Source organism: Amia ocellicauda, unplaced genomic scaffold (genome assembly GCF_036373705.1).
Source record: "Amia ocellicauda isolate fAmiCal2 unplaced genomic scaffold, fAmiCal2.hap1 HAP1_SCAFFOLD_141, whole genome shotgun sequence".
NCBI lineage: Eukaryota > Metazoa > Chordata > Actinopteri > Amiiformes > Amiidae > Amia > Amia ocellicauda.
In genome coordinates, this window is record NW_027102704.1 from 94,659 (window position 1) to 112,261 (window position 17,603).

Genomic DNA, 17,603 nt, shown 5'->3' on the forward strand with positions numbered 1-17,603 from the left:
CCGGCTCGGCTCTTCTAGTGTTTAAACAACATTAAACCCCACAGCTGGAGAAAAACAACAGCATACAAATGTAGCTGCTTTAATGGGACACTTTAAATGTGTGCTTTTCCATTTCCTTCTCCTTCTCTTTCAAACAATCAACATGAGAGACCAGTGCTCAATCTGCACCATCCACACCGGACCTGTCCACCTCGGCCCCTGCTTTCTCCCCCTCTCCCTCTCCCTCCCCCTCCACTTTTCCCTCCCCCTACACCTCCACCTCTCCCTCTCCCTCCACCTCCACCTTTCCCTCCCCCTGTCCCTCCCCCTACACCTCCACCTCTCCCTCTCCCTCTCCCTCCACCTCCACCTTTCCCTCCCCCTGTCCCTCCCCCTACACCTCCACCTCTCCCTCTTCCTCTCCCTCCACCTCCACCTTTCCCTCCCCCTGCCCCTCCCCCTACACCTCCACCTCTCCCTCTCCCTCCACCTCCACCTTTCCCTCCCCCTGTCCCTCCCCCTACACCTCCACCTCTCCCTCTTCCTCTCCCTACACCTCCACCTTTCCCTCCCCCTGTCCCTTCCCCTACACCTCCACCTCTCCCTCTCCCTCCACCTCCACATCTCCCTCTTTCTCACCCTCTCACTCCCTCTCTCCCTCCCTCTTTCCCTCCCTCAGGAGCAGCGATCCCCTCCTGGTGGAAGTAGGACAAGCGGAGGAGGTTGAAGATGATGAAGATGTGGTGTTTGTGGCAGTGGTGCGCGCTGCTCAGACGGAGGAAGAGCGTCTGCAGGTCAGTGGCGTTGCTGCAGGCGCTGTGATGCTTGTGGCCGCTACACAGGTCCTGTCAGTGCTGCCATCCTCAGTGCCTGGCTCAGCAATTCAGTGCCCCTTCTGGTGGCGCTGAGAACAACTCTGTTTCGTGCTGTAGCGCTTGCTGATGTATGTGTTGTTTTCCACAGCTGGACAGAGAGCAGCAGCAGCAGCAGCAGCAGCAGCAGAGCAGCTCTCAGAGCGCACAACCCGGACAGGACCCCCCTACCTCGCCTGTCTCCTCCCGCCCCTCCTCTCAGGTTAGTGTGGACCCTTCATCAGAAGGCGATGCGCCAGAGCCTGGGGAACATGAGGACTATCTCCTGGTCACTGTGGGAGCTGACGGACAGGAGCTGGAGGGTCATGATCAGTATCTCCTGGTCACTGTGGGAGCTGACGGACAGGAGCTGGAGGGTCATGATCAGTATCTCCTGGTCACAGTGGGAGCTGACGGACAGGAGCTGGAGGGTCATGATCAGTATCTCCTGGTCACTGTGGGAGCTGACGGACAGGAGCTGGGAGGTCATGATCAGTATCTCCTGGTTCCTGTAGCAAATGATGGAGAGGATCCTGGGGTACAGGAGTGGGAATTCCTGCCCGTGGGTAAGAAGTGGTTTCTCAGCAGGTGGTTTAGGCCAGAGATGTGTCTGAGTCAGACAGATGTTTTAGAGCAGGGTCCCCGCAGATTTGTAGTTTATTCTTGTTTTATGGGTAATTTCAGATATTGCTGTGTGCTGTTTTTCGCTTTGCTTTACAAACCCGCAGTGCTTTAAACCAGGCTTTGTGCTCTTGTTCCTGCTCAGACGACGATCTGGAACCTGGTGGTGCCTTTGGAGACGAGGGACTGAACGCATCGCAGATTGAACTCCTGCCCACCAAGCGGTTCGATCCGGCCCACAGTGGAGGGAAGACAGCGTGAGTTGCCCTCCTAGAGCCTATTGCTGAGTCAGAGCAAGTTCTCTTCACCTTGGGTCTCTAGACGCAGTGAAATCTAATGAAACTCACTTCCAGGCATCTGTTTCTAGAGGCAGAGTTGTGAGACCAGTGACCTGGGAGTCCCTGTTTGTAGATGTTGCTCCAAAATACAATCTCAGCTTAGACTGACCTAAGAGAGCATCGCAATAATGTAGTTATAAGCTTATATGGGCACATTTCTCTGGTCCCAATCTAATATGCTGGAATTAATATACACACAGTTCTACCAAGTATGTGTTGTACGTAATTAAGCAGAGTTTGGTCCCCTGACTGAGCTGTGTCCAATACTGTTCTGTATTTCAGATGTCAAGTGTGCCTGATGGACTTCGACGAGGACGAGGAGCTGAGGACCCTGCCCTGCCTACACGACTACCACGTGCAGTGCGTGGATCGCTGGCTAGAGGTGAGCCCTCCCTTCATTCCTAGACTGTCTGTGTGGTTGGATACAGAGTACTGGGATTGATTTCACTGCAACTGTACTTCACGGTAGAGCGTGCCTTAAAAATACGATGACTCTCTGCCAGGGGATAAAATTAACTATTTTGGCCACTAGCCACTGTGTCTGGTAGAAGGAAAAGACTTACCAGCCTCTTGGTATTTTTACCAGCCAAAGGAAAACCTCAGCAAAAATGCAAGAGGGTGCGTAAATGTGTGGTGAACATGTTAAGACGTTGCATTTATTCAGGTAATTAACCAATCACCATAACAAAAGCTAATTGCACACCTGTATAGACTAGACAGGTGTGTTTGTGAGGGAAAAGGATCTGGATAGAAAAAGATGCTCCCACACAGTTTCTATTTGCAAGTGTTATAAGGTCTTTGATCAAAACATTGCATTGTTTTGAATTATAACACTTGCTAGTAGAGGCAGGAGCATCGTTTTCAAATGAATCAATCACATGTGCAATAACATGGTAGCTAATGGGGATCTGTATAAACGCACTAAACCAACACATGAGAAGGGGTGTTATATGGTGACACATTATTGCTCTTCATACTCCACTTCCTCTTCAGTGCTACTCCCTTCTCTGGGTTTCTGCACGTCATTAAAAGGATTTCATTGGATTGGCTAGATATTCATAGAGTCACGGTCTGTGGCTGGGTAAAAAATATATCATCTCTAGGAATGATGACAGACAGTGATGTTGTTTCCAGTGGTCAATACCGCACGCCAGCAAAGACGCACTGTAAACAAACCGCACGTTTCTCTTCAGCAGAATCTCCGCTACGCAGCAGAAAATGCGTGTCTCTATCGCAAATCGTTTCAACACAAATGAATACGTTGTAATTGATGCAATTGATGAATACTTCTCTAACACAACCACTTTGTTAAATAAATATCTACATTATTAGAAGCCGTATGGAAATGGCATAATAATAGCAGACCTGTCAACTCGCACGCATCGTGTCAGACTCTTGTATTATTGTTTCCCAACATTATCACAACTGTTTATTGTCACAATTTCAAATTAACTATAAAGGTTCTGACTATTTGCTTCAAAATGGAATATTTTGCAATTACAGATGTAAATGACTGACCAATAAGTTTTTATTTTAAATTTTTTATACATTTTCATCAATTGCAGTTTTGCAATGTGAGTTGCAATGAAAATGCCTTAACATTAGCGTCCTTGTGGCAATGTTTTCCGGTCACAACCGCGAAATACAAAATGTATAAGAACTATCTATCTAGCTAATTTATACAATATACTTGTCTAAACGATTGACTTTTCCTCTCCACACCACACTCACACTGACGCTCTGCGTTCAGAAACACAACTGTGCTTTCGAATTCCAGTGAGTACAGAATAAAGAGCAATAGCTGGCTGTGTGTGTATTCATGTGTTTGTTGCTCCTCTTTCCTTTTCTGTCATATTATAATTCTGAAACACTTTGATCCAGGTAATTAAAAAGTTTGGCGGGTGGCGGGTTTTATTCACTGCTCTCTGCACAGGATGACACTACTAATTTTGTTTTGATTGATTTCTTCTCCTCCAGGACAACACATCCTGCCCCATTTGCCGATGGGATGTCAGATCAGCCTTCGAGTGACCAGTGAAGAGGCCCCCCCACCTCACAGCAAGAAATGTGAGTTTTCCCCGTTGTTCTGACAGCTGTATATATGTCTGTACATAGTATTATATTGTTTTGTTTCTTTACACTACACTTTACTACTGCAGCGGATCCCGCTAACTTCCAGTGCAGGACTCCTTCTGCTATAAACGAATCTGAAGAGAAGCAGCGAGAATGAGCTCCACCTTTTCTTATATAACAGGCCTTGGAAAGAGAAGTCTGTAAGTAAACTGTCGTTTTTAAATAATTATAGCCTGTTTTCACTGATTCAAGTGCTGTTTCACGTTAGTTTCACATTTTAATGTTTATTTAGTCTGTATGGTTACCATGACAATAAATGAATCTATGCTGAGGAGCGTTATAGGAAGTGTTAGCGCGATAGCCGTCTGTGCCATGCAAATTATCTGACGTTTTTATGTAATGTCTATATATTTGTGTTTTACGATGTTCTACGGATATATAATTGCCTTGTATATGCAAACAGTTGTATATTGATTTATTTTAATACTCTTTAAAACAAAGTGACAGTAGAAGTGGTTTGAGACTAGCTAGGCCCTTTTTTCCTGTTAGCTCGTGATTGAAATCTATCTGTCTACATTTGTATTCGTCTGTGTGTGCAGATCATTTTCTAACACAGATTTCAGAGTACAAGCGCTCCTGCCTCCTGATTCTGTATTGAGAAGCTGTTCACTGTCTGCCAAGCCTTGTACTTCAGACACATTGTGAGGGCAGAACACTAAAAACACTGACTACACGGTGGGCCCAGCTACAGGAGGAGTGGATCCATTCTGCACATCAGCATCCAACCTCTTCGGCCATCAGACACTGCAGAGAGGTAACCCGTGACCTGTCTGTTGGTCCTTCAGGAAACCTGCAGAAAAGTGATATAATCTCCCTTTATCAGAACACAATTCTAGGCTACAGAGGAGAGATTAGCAGTGTAGGAGAACAACCACACAGCCAGAGAGGGTCCGATCAAACTCCCCTGCTGTCTCACCAGCCACAACCACGCTCTGCTGCTGCTCCCAAAGAATATTCACCTGCTACAGCAGGAGCTACAGACATAACGAAATACCGGATACGTCGTCAAATGGTGAGTTCTGGCCTTCTGAAATTTGACGACCTCCCAGAAAACTATTGGGCCTGGAAGTCATACTTCCGTAGCAGCACCCAAGACTTAAATCTTACAGCCAGAGAAGAGCTAGACCTCCTCTCCAAATGGCTCGAGCCCGAGTCATCTGAGCAGGCCAGGAGAATCAGATCAGTGCATGTTCACAATGCAACAGCAGGGCTTGTGATGGTATGGCAGAGACTGGAAGACTGCTGTGGTGCACCAGAAGTTATCGAATATGCACTTCTGAAGAAAATTTAACATTTTCCAAAAATAACAAACAAAGACAATCTGAAGCTGAGAGAGCTTGGAGACATGCTTCTAGAGCTGGAGGCAGCAAAAGGGTTTCGGCGAAGTCCTCCTGCCTCAGTAACTATGTACTTACATCAAAGGTGTGGACGAGGAGGACATCAGGACAGACCTGTCTCTGTGAGCCACAGAGGGGGACTTACCTCAGCGGGTCTTCACCCCCACCATCTTCATCACCATCCTCTTCCTCTTCGGCTGTATTGACATCGCCGCGCTGTCACCCCTTGTCATCTGTCAGTGCTGAACCCCTACCGCAGCGCTCTCCACACCCTGCTCGCATCAGTCCTCCAGCCCCACATGAGGGGCAGAGTGGGGGCCCTACACAAACATGGCCCCATTGCTGCCTGCTGTTGTGGAGAACAAGGGGTGGACTGTAGTCAACAGGCAGAGGTGCAGACCTAGGCCCCCAACTGTACCTTCACGCCTGGAGCCACGCTCAGGGGCCCCATGCTCACACCCACCATAAGCAGATGACAACCCAACCGGCATCCAAAATTGACTTTACCACAAGGGGGCCCCGCGCTTTCAACCCCCAACGCCTGCCAACACAGTAGCCGCCTTCTCCGGAGACCATCAGGTGGTGCAGGAGCTGTTTCAGAGGAGCAGTGAGGGGCTGGACCTCAAACAAAAGCAGCACCTTCAGGCGGTGCTGGCCGAGAATGAGGACTTGTTCGCAGTGCAGGATGAGGACTGCACACGGACGGACCTGGTGCAGCACGACTTTGCCGTATTCTTTGCCAAGAGAGCAGCAGCGGAGGAGAAGGTCAGGGAGATGGCCGCTGCAGGGTTTATAAACCCTCTAATAGCCCGTTGTCTGTCCCAACTGTCCTTCTGCAGAAAAAGGAGGGGTCGTTGCGGTTCTGCTTGGACTATGAACAGTCAAATCACATCACCCAGAAGGACTCGTACCCCCTTGTCCCTGGGAGCGTGACAGAACTGAGAAGCATCCTGGAGTTGGTCTCCGGTTCATGCAAGACTTCACCAGCATTGCCAGCCCTCTGCACCGCCTCACAGAGAAGGGACAACCTTTTACTGGGGGACCGGAGTGCGAAGCTGCCTTCACCCAGCTCTGGGAGGCCCTGGTCCACGCCCCCTGTCCTGGCCTACCCTGACCCCAAGCAGCCTTTCGTTCTGGCAGTGCTGTCACAGGACATTACACAGCAATTACTGCATGACTCAGCGGGAGCTCCTGGCTGTAGTCAGGGCCATCTGCCTCTTCCGCCCCTACCTGAACAGCACCAGGTTCAGGCTCTGGATGGACCACGCCTCGCTGACCTGGCTTCTGAAATTTAAGGAACCAGAAGAACAGATGGCTCGCTGGTTCAAGGTCCTGCAGGGCTATGACTTTTCAGTGGAGCACAGAGCAGGGAGGTGCCACATGAACGCTGACGCCCTCTCCCAGCAGCCCTGCCTGTGTAGATACTTCGACCAGATGGAGGAGAGGAATCAGGCTAGCTCCCTGGGTGTAGGCCTAGCTCCATCAGCGCATGCGCCGCATCCACACCTTTGCCTCAGACCACCTCACGCAGACTGGCGCCCGCCAGAAGCACCAGTGTGACACGCACGGCCGGGGGCCCACATATGGACCAAGTGGCCTTGTATGAGTGTACAGCTTCCAGCCGTATAAGGGGCTCTCCCTAAAGCTGACTCCATCTTGGGAAGGCCCCTGTGAGGCGTTGGACTCAGTGGGAGAGGTGTGAAGACCCGGGGGCATGTGGTGGTGACCTTGAAGGGCCCAGCGCAGCCTCAGCAGACTGGCAGCGAAGAAAAGGATGAAGACTGGCCTTCACCCTTCAGCCCACACAATTTGTAAACAGGCTACACGTGAAAGTAATGTCCCAGCCCACCCCAATGCAGTACAGTTTTCCCTTGTGACAGACTGGACAGTGAATGATGCAAAGAAGCCACTGGAAGCACCCTTAGTTAGTCCCCTGTCTAACCCCCCCACTCCACTCTAACTGCTCTAAAGATTATCCAGAGGGGAGAAACAAGCAAACAGTGGCCCGGGACCCCACTTATCTTGCTGACACTGCAGAGTTATAGCAAAGTCCGAATTGCAGCTCCTGTATTATTGGGGGTGATTTAATTAGCCCTCTAATAGACAGATCAAATAACACAAATAACACAGAGCCTGGAACTCCTGTGAAACCATTAGACAGTACATGACTGACTTTGGTCTTGGCTTCAAAACATCAGCAAGTGAAAACACATATTTCTCAGCTCTGCATCGCTCTCTCACAGCACACTCCACCTTCTCTAAAATATCCAATACAAAATGCACCATATTATTATATCAGACCATTGCACCAATTAATTTTGATTTATCAGACTGTCACGCCAAAGACCCAACACCATATGGCGCTTCAGAGTATCTTTGCTAAAGGACACTGACTTCAACACTTTATTAAGAGAGAATGGGCATCCTTTTTGGAACTAAACGAATCTCCAGACATTTCACAAATAATGCTTTGGGAAACTGCTAAAGTAGTACTGAGAGGGAAGAGAATATAATTTTCATCAAACAAAATAAATTAAAAAAAAAATAGAGATCAAGAGACAAGCACTTCTGGCACATATCATCACCTGTATTTATGAAAATAGATCCCTTTATGAAATAGAATCCCTTTATCCTCCGCTAATATCACATCTCTCGGTATCAACATCTCAACCAAGCTATCAGAGCTCTTTCATGTCAATTTGATTTGAATCACAATTCATGGATATATATTGAACAATCAGAATGTTTGATTGGTCAACTCCCATTAATGACCAAATCCATTAAAAAACAGCCTTGCTTTAACAATATAAAGCAGCAGGGACCTGTGATTTACCCTCTCCCTATCCATGCCGCGATCCGCAACTTGGAACTTGGACCGCACCTCGGCAGCACCCCCCCTCACGGCACTTTTTTTTTCTTTCATGGAGCCCTAAAATCCAGGCTATGCCCCTGATCTTACTTTCAAAATGATATTTATCTTCCAATCACCCAGTGGGAATCTGACCTAATAATTACAACTGATAACAACTTCTGGACACAGATTTGTTCCAACACCTTTCCTGTGTCAACATCCACCAAGATGCACCTACTCCAGTACAAGGCCATTCACAGAGCACAGATCACACAGTATAAGATGTGTCCAATGAGCTTCACTGATAAAGACACCTATACTTATTGAACCCTTAATACCCCAGACACTTATCTCCATGCCTTATGACAACGCCGCCCAGTACAACGTCATAACGGTTATGTCATTCATTTTGAATTGTAGCATCCCATTCTCTCCACCATTATGTTCACTAGGTGACCTCTCTGAGAGAAAATAAGAGTTTTATTTACATATATATATTTTTATCTGTCAAATTTAAAATTTGATTACAATAAAGCAATGATTGTTTGACTAAAAGACTGTGTTACTCTTATTATTGGGGAATAGTTTGGAAAGACATTGGAATGCTGGCCTGGGAATCTAGAGAATCATTCCACTGCCACACAGAAAGCGCTTTTATTTCACAAGCTTTTGATACACTGTAGTTTTTCTGTAGCAGAAATTATGAATTGTTAATAAGGGTAGTTTTCCTAATGACACCACAGTTGATGAACAATTGAAAATGCGATGTGTGTTTTTGTTTTTATTTGTATTAATACTCCACACAACCGCTGTACTTTTATTGTGTTGGATGTTTACTTTCTACAAGTTTGTACTGTGTTGCTCATTGTGGACTAATCTTTGCTTAACTCCATAAGCTGCCTTCTCTCATCTCCTTTGCTTGGGGGTGAACAGAAAATGTGTGTCGAAGAATGACTTTGAATTGAAGAGCAGAGAGAAGATTTGATCAGCATCAGTCTTCCTGTCTTTGACTTGTTTTCTGCAGGAATAGTGTGACTGTTTCAAAAGAAACTGCAGCTTCACTCCACAATGAGAATTTAGCAATAATGTAGTCAACCAAGTCAACCTTTTGATTTTCAAGGAAAATGCGTTGTTTTGTTTTACAGCTTGATGGGGAGCCAGTTAGCTTTCCCTTATTAGATTTGACTAGAGACCAAACCAAGGCGACAGTGCAGCTGACACTTGGGTGACCGGAGGCAGGAGTGGCGTGGATCCAGTGCAGCAATTGCTGGACAGGTGAAAGGAGCCGGATCAGAGGCGAGTCCGTGCTGGATCTGGTCCCAGATGCTCCACTGAATGGGAGCCAGAATGCAGGTGGGAGACAGGATGGATTCCGCGGACTGAGGTGCAGGAGAGGAGTCGAACTGGCAAGAGAGGGAGTCCGCCTTGACGTTTTTTGATCCCGGACGGTAGGTCAATGTGAACAGGAACTGTGTGAAGAACAGTGCCCAGCGCGCCTGGCGGTGACAGCTTGCAGAAGAAAGCACAGGGGTGAAGCTTGGGTGGCTCTCTGTGGTGCTGGGAAAGCACAGCCCCCACTCTGGATTCAGAGGCATCCACCTCCACGATGAATGGCAGAGAGGGGTCTGGGTGCCTGAGGATGGGGGCTGTCTTGAGGCGGGCGAATGCGGCAGTGGCAGCGGCAGTCCAGGAGAATGTTCTGGGGGATCCCTATAATAGAGAGGTCAGTGGAGAGGCGACGGGGCTGAAGTTGCGGATGAACCGCCGATAAAAATTGGCAAAGCCCAGGATGCGCTGCAGCTCCTTCACAGTGCGGGGCTGTGGCCAGTCGGTGATGGCGCTCACCTTCTCCATGTCCATATGTACGCCACTGGCATTGATGATGTAGTCGAGGAAGCCCACACGCTGGCGGTTGAACGCGCACTTCTCTGCCTTGATGTCGAGTACCTTGTACAGCAGACAGTGGAGCACCTGGCGCACCTGGGAAACGTGCTCGGAGAGGGAGGTGGAGTAAATCAGGATGTCATTGATATACACGATGACAAACTAATGCAGGAAGAATCTCAGAACCTCATTCATGAACGTCTGGAAAACAGAAGGGGCATTAGCGAGACCGAAAGGCATGACGAGGTACTCGTAATGGAAGGAGTGTGTAATGAACTCTGTCTTCCATTCATCCTCCTCTCTAATCCAGATGAGGTTGTAGGCGCTGCGCAGGTCCAGTTTGGTGAAGTAACGGGCTCCTCTGACTTGCTCCAAGGCGGCTGGCACTAAGGGAAGCCCATCCAAGTGCTTTCCCAGTCAGGAGGGTGATGATGAAGGTGATCTTAGCCTCTTCAGTGGGGAATGACATGGGCAGGTGGGCGAAGTACAGCTGGCACTGCAGTACAAAGCCCTTACAGTGGTCGGGGGAGACGTCGTATTTCCCTGGGACAGCCAGCCGGACCAGCTGGATAGCAGCTGCAGGGGCAGCAACAGGAGCTGGATCAGCCGTCACCGAGGGGGCAGGCTGATGTTCAGGTAGGTGCTCAAGCAGCTGGTCCACGGCGTTCACAATCCACTGGACCATCTGCTCATGCTTCCCGAGCATGGCCCTCTGGGTGGTCAGCATCACTGGGTCCATTTGGAGGTGAAGTTTTTTGTAACGTACCGCTGGGGCACGGGAACAGTGGGACCCAGTTGTGGTGCGTGGTAGAGGTGGTCAGACAAGCATGGGCAGCACTGTGGAGTTGTGGTTAGAACTCTGGACTCATAACCAGAATCCTGGGTGGGGGCAATGCTGTTGTACCCTTGAGCAAGGTACTTCACTTAGAATACCCTTAAATACCCAGCTGTATAAATGGATAAGGCCTGGATAAGGGCGTCTGCTAAGTGACGATAATGTAATGTGGGTCGGGTACCGGCAGAATGGGGCAATCAAGGGCAAAGATGGGGTCGTGGTCATAGGCAAGGGTCGGGCAATCAGGGAAACAAAGTCGTAGTTGGTAGGTCAGGCAAGGAATCCAGGGAAGTGCACATGGTGTTCAGGAATGTTGATTGAAGGGAGCTGGGGGAAGTGACTGATAAGAAAGGTTGATGTGGGGAAAAGTGGAAGTACTAGATGGTAGCCATGACAGGTGTGTGTGTACAAATAACAGATTGTGAAACATGGCACTTGCCTCTGTCCAGCACACTGCCTTCATTCATCCACCTGTATAGTCATGTTCCTTTAATGGCATGGCTTATTAACATATGGTAATTACTTGGTAATTGGAAACATGAGATGCAAATGTATTCCGGGCTGACATTAAACATGCGTATATTGCGCAAACGAAATTAAATTGTGTAACATGCACATATTGCACGTGAAAGCCTTAATTAGAATATAGACTGAATATTTTTGCACAATATTAGTATCATGCAGTCATCCAATAACTGCGCAAAACTGTGTTCAAACAGTGGGTATAATAGTGCACTTTGCAGTGGAGCAAGTGGGTTTGTGACACAGGAAAACAATGCTATATTCCAATGTCGCACAAAGATTTCCGCCATGTTTGCATATCTCTCCTTTTTTGGCCAAGTCGCATTTTTCTTGCGTGGCAGTCATTTTGTGTGGAAATTGTGTGAAGTTTGAATATCGGGCCCACTGTCTTTTTGCAAATGCTCCGAAGTAGAGAACATACATTGTTTACCCTGTAAAATAGAACTGGAACACTACAATCACAAATTTGTCACTAAGAGGACAAAATTAACTAGGAATATATAATGTAAATTTATGCTGCACAATAAAGCAGTAACTTAAATCTACCAACATTTTCAGTGTGCAGATCTGCAATTGATTGAATGCTCAAAACGACTTTGCATTACAGTAATATTCAGCTTGATGAGACATTTTCATGACACATTTTACATATTAAAATCACACCAGAAAATGTTATTCCATCTATTTAAAATCCTGTGTTATAAAATCCAATTTTCAGCCAGAATTGTAATTCTTGGACACACCTCATTACTTCCAATAGAAAAATGAAAACATATTCTATCATCTTTTTGGTTGCAAAGGCAAGCTTACTTTCATGGAAAGACTTTGACTCACTATCTTTATCTTTATGGAGAAATCTATTAGATAATATACACCTTGAAAAACATATAATTCTCCTTAAGTTATAAACTTGAGAACACATGGTGCAAGGCATGAAATTATCTCAATAACATTAATCTAGATGATTTATTTGTTACTATTTGTATTATAATTTTTATATATATAACATTTTTAAAAAGCTATAATGAAGCAGTAAGTGTTTATTATACACCGTACAGTCCTTAATACATGGCTGATATTTATCATTGACTTGCTTATTATGAGGGCGTATTTATTTATGAAACCTTATGATTATTTTTTGATCATTGTAGTTTTATTTAACTCATATCATTATTATCTATGATGCCTAATAAACATTATTATGAGGATATGTTTACTAATGGTTTTATTTATTTATTTATTTTACTAATATTAATGATATTCATTAATTCATTATTGTAAGAATGCATTTATGTTTTAAGACTGATTATGTTGTAATTATATATATTTTTGAGATTATTAAGCCTTATAACAATTATTTTGTTTTATATATCTATTTATGTTTTTTTCTCTTTTTTTCATGTTTATTGATATTATTAAGACTGGCTATATTTATTATGTTTATTTTGTATTATGATGATGATGATGATTTGTATTGCTTTTTACTATCATCATTGCAGTCGTGCTTATTATGTTTAATATACATGTTTATTGCAATGCTTTATTTCTTATTACTATACGTTTTTATCAGGGGCAGACTGGCAATCGGGAAGTGTGGGAGAATGGTGGTCCGTTCTGTTTGGACCTGTGTGGGCCGTTGGTCTATATTTCTTTTTTTTACTTCTTGTCCATTAAATGCTGAGAATGACACACTGTTATTAATTGGGCATTCTCACTCTCTCTCACACACGTCATCACTCCAATCATCGCTTGTGTAAATCTAATATGGAAATATCTAAGGGGGAGGAGTGCCCACTCTCTGATTGGATTTGCCAGGATTTTCTTACAACGGGATTGGTGAACCGATTTCACCTTTTGCTGGAATCTATTGTATTGATAATGGATGAGTGTCATGTCAGTCAAAGATCTTCTATAGTAAAAATGCCAGAGAGGGCCTAATGATAGATACAAATCTGTATATATTTTTATATATTATAATTTGTAATTTTGTTTTCACTGATTTAATCTTAATCATTGTCTAGGCCCTCAGGCTTTAAATAGAAGGCACCAGCCAATGTCATTGACAATTAGAGCAACATTTTGGAATGACAGTAGAATCAACCAATCACAAACTGTCTTGTAATAGGTGGGACAATTGTATGATGCCTCAAGGCCCTCTAGAGGGCCTAAGTATATGTCACTAATTCAGAGCCAATAGCGAGCCTTGTCTTGCTTTCTCACGCTTGAGCCTTGCTAGCTGGATGGTGGGTGTATGTAATGATGGCGATGGCAACTGCCGAGGACTTTCGGATTTAAAGTCAAAAGACAAGCTTTATGAACCTGCCATTGCTCATTTCATAAAGAAGGACAGGAGAAAGGACTTTGTTTTTAAATGATAATCATAATGGTGGGTAAAAAAGGTAATGACGTTGCAATTGGAAGTACTGGGTATATGACATTTCATGTTGTGGTGCATTTTTTTATTGTTGCATGCTGGAGATAGAACATCGACTACAGCGCAACTTTGTGAGTAGTTGTGTGGTTGAATTTATTCCACCACTATTTGAGTTTTGCCAAATGTTTCTTTGTAGTTTTCTCATCCAGACCTCATCCATTGACATCCGTTCCTTGAGCTCTCTGCTGTAGGCAAACTGCTGTTTAATGTTGAACCAGTGTCTTTTAAACCTGTGCAAGTAGGTGTGTTGCAACCCTGTGAGTTTCTCCTGTGTGCCATTAGCGTTTTTCTTTACAGTTATCTTTACTTTTGAACACTTCATGGAGTGGATGAGATGGAGGGATGAACAACCCAAAAAGACAGAGAATATGATAGCTTCTCAGGGTTCTCTGATAGACATCTTTATGTGCAGGTTTTTCAGCATATTTTGCAGCAACCTTTTTTGCATCTTCACTTTATTCTTTGTGATTCTCTGTTTTCTCCCTGTTGTGATCCTGCTTACATTGTCTCTTGAATAGAAGGTCTTCACCTTTTTATTGAATGCATCTGTGAACCTGTTGGTCTGCTTCCTGTCAAAGTTGCTTAGACTTTTGCTCTGCAGATGTTTCCAGCACCTACATGAGAAGCCCAGGGCATACTCTGCAAATCTCTGTAATCTGTATTTTCTGACAATCCTCCCTCTTATTACTTTTGAAATGATTTGCCTGTCCTTTTCTTTTCTGGCCTTGAGATATTTGATATTGATGTCTAAAATCAGTGCTTCATGGTACAAATGGTTTTCCTGATAATGGAGTTTACAGGGCATTTCTTTGTCAGCTCCTTCTATTTAGATTGTGGAGAATTTGTGTATTTCTTTAAGTGCTGGCATATCTTTTTGTATTTCTCCTTTAGTTTCCTTTGCTTGTCCAATGATTTCTGGAGTTGATTAATTTCATTATGCAGCTTCTCTCTTTGTCTTCTTGAGAGACTTTTGCCCTCCTCGTATTGCCTAAAAACAAAATCAACAACTTATTCAGCAACTCAGCGGCTGCATCACAGACCCTCCCCCTCAGCCTCCTTCAGTTGAGGCCGCTGCAATGGTGGTTCAGTTCTCTCAGGATGCATCCTCGCCGCGATCGAACACGCCGGGTCACAGTTACTTGGTGGCGGAGCCCTCACTATTTAACCTTCAGTGTGCCCCTGGGGCCAGTCTTCCACCGAGCAGTTATGACGACAGACGTCTCCAAGCAGGGTTGGGGAACAGTCTGCAACGGACGTGGAGTCCGAGGCAGGTGGACGGAGCCAGCAAGGGCCCTCCATATCAACATCCTGGAGCTATAGGCTGTACTCCTTGGACAGACGTGCTGGTTCGGCCGGACAACACAGCGGTGGTCGCCTATATCGACAGGCAAGGGGGTCTCCGGTTGCGGAGACTGTACTGTCTGGTGCGCCGTCTGCTTCTGTGGGTGCAGCCACGGTTCAGCTCCATCAGAGCAGTTCACCTCCCAGGCCCCAGGCCTGGCCAACACGGCGGCTGACCTCCTCCCTCGGGGAAGCCCCCCGGTCTCGAAATTGCACCTCCACCCGTCTGTGATACAGCAACTGTGGAGCCGGTTCGGCAGGGCGGACGTGGATCTCTTTGCCTCGGCCACACACTGCCCACTATGGTTCTCCGTCCAAGACCGCTCAGGAACCCTAGGGATCGACGCGCTACCCACACATGGCCGTCTCCTTTACGCATTCCCACCATTCCCCCTTCTCCTGGTGGTCCTGGAGAAGGTCAGGAGAGAACGAGCATCAGTTAGCCCCTCGGAGGCCTCGCAGATTCTGGTTCGCAGACCTGATCGCCCTCCTTCATGGAGTGCCTTGGCAGCTCCCATGGAGTGCCTTGGCAGCTCCCAGTGAGAGCGGACTTGTTGTCCCAGGTGCAGGGCATGCTTTGGCACCCCAATCCGGGCCTCCTCCAGCTCTGGGCCTTGCCTTGGGTCTGTCAGATGCGGTGGTAGCCACTATTCAGTAGGCGAGAGCTCCCTCTACGAGGTCGCAGTATTCCCACTTCTGGCGGACGTTTAGCACCTGGTGCCACGATGGCCATCAGGACCCAAGCCCCATTTGAGCCACTGAACTCAGCTGAGCTGAAGCTGGTTTAACTTAAGACTGCGTTTTTGCTGGCAATCACCTCTGCAAAATGCGTGAGCGAGTTACACGCCCTACGTCACACATTCTCAATCAGAGACAGGTCAGGACTGCAGGTAGGCCATGCTAGCACTCGCACCCTCTGCTTACGCAGCCATGCACTTGTAATCTAGGCAGAATGTGGTTTGACGTTGTCCTGCTGGAAAATGCAGGGACGTCCCTGGAAAAGACAACGTCTGGATGGCAGCATTTCCATTACAGACTCATGACGGTTTAAGACAGTGACATCTGAGGGATCGGAGATCACGTGCATTAAGAAGTGGTTTCCGGCCTTGCCCTTTACACACTGAGAGTTGACTGGATTCCTTGATTCTTTTAATTATATTGTGCACTGCAGAAGGTGAAATGCCCAAAATCCTACCGATTGGTCTTTGGGGAATGTTGTTCTCAAAGTGTTGGATTATTCGCCGATGCATCTGTTGGCAGATTGGCGAGCCTCAACCCATCCTTGTGCTTGAAGGACTAGGCCTTTTTTGGAGGCACTTTATATACTATGATTACATGATTGCCTCACCTGTTTCACATCAGCTTCTTATTTCAACTTGTCACATCGCTATTAGTCCTAAACTGCCCCTGTACCAACTTTTATGGAATGTGCTGCATGCATCAATTTCAAAATTAACATTTACCTTAAAAAAAACTATGCAGTTGCTTAGGTAAAACATCGAATACCTTGTCTTTATAAATGTTTTGTTTAAATACAAGCCAAAGTACATTTACAAATCACTCCTCTGTTTTCATTAGCATTTTCCATACTGTCCCAACTTTTTCGGAATTGGGGTTGGGAATTGGGAATTGGGAATCTGCACTAGTAGAGCAGCCGTCCTTGCTATTGTAAGCAGAGGCATTAACCTCTGTAGCCCTGCTTTGATGTCACCGCCTAGTGGGTAATTAGGGGGCGACTACGCAAGACCAAGCCACCTCCTTTGATTAACGAGGGAGGAGCTCTTGTTACTCACGCTTTCTCCCAGAGCAGGCTCGACAGGACCCCAAGACAAATTCCACACAAACGGGTAACAACAATATTTATTAATACAAGTCCAGTCAGGGCACGAAGACTGTTCTGGAGATTTACAAAATAGTACAATTTGAATTACAATTAACCTAACTAAAACCGCCTTTAATCCCCGGCGCTAAAATAGAAAACCCCCCCCAAACATACAACTAAAAGGAAAAAACAAAAACACTACTAAAACAGAATAAAATAGTGTTTCTATGAAATGACTCAATTACAATATACTAAAAATACTAATCCTATTTCTCTCTTTACCCCCACAGATACAGGCATCACTCAAACCTTCCATGTAAGTACACAGTTCTTCCCATAAGTCTTTTTCCCCGCAGAAACCCAGCCGGCGCTTCGTTGGCCAAACAGGCACCGACAGACTGGAAGCAAAGGAAAGTTAAGGTGAGCAAATAGTCAGAACTCCCGAATCAACCTGTCACAACGGCAGTCATGAAGATAAAGTAACTCAATGTCAATATCCTGCCGTACTACTAAAATGTCTTGTGCTTTCTTTCTCCACAGATAGTTCCACACCGGACAATCCCCAAAAGAGAAAGTGGGGACCAGTAGATCGAGGTGCCAAATTCAATAAAAGCCGTTCTCAAAAATTCGACTGTCTAGATCTCGATTGCCGGTA

General features: G+C 46.0%; 1 long non-coding RNA gene across 4 annotated transcripts in view; it reads left to right on the forward strand.

Moving 5' to 3' along the window:
• Positions 1 to 664: 664 nt before the first annotated feature.
• The window catches only part of LOC136722670 (uncharacterized), a 60,227-nt gene continuing 43,288 nt past the window's right edge, over positions 665 to 17,603 (forward strand). For all 4 annotated transcript variants that reach the window (XR_010806361.1, XR_010806364.1, XR_010806365.1 and 1 more), the window contains exons 1-5: positions 665 to 773; positions 943 to 1,053; positions 1,597 to 1,708; positions 2,072 to 2,171; positions 3,767 to 3,856. This is a non-coding gene — a long non-coding RNA (uncharacterized LOC136722670). The remainder of the gene's footprint in view (positions 774 to 942; positions 1,054 to 1,596; positions 1,709 to 2,071; positions 2,172 to 3,766; positions 3,857 to 17,603) is intronic.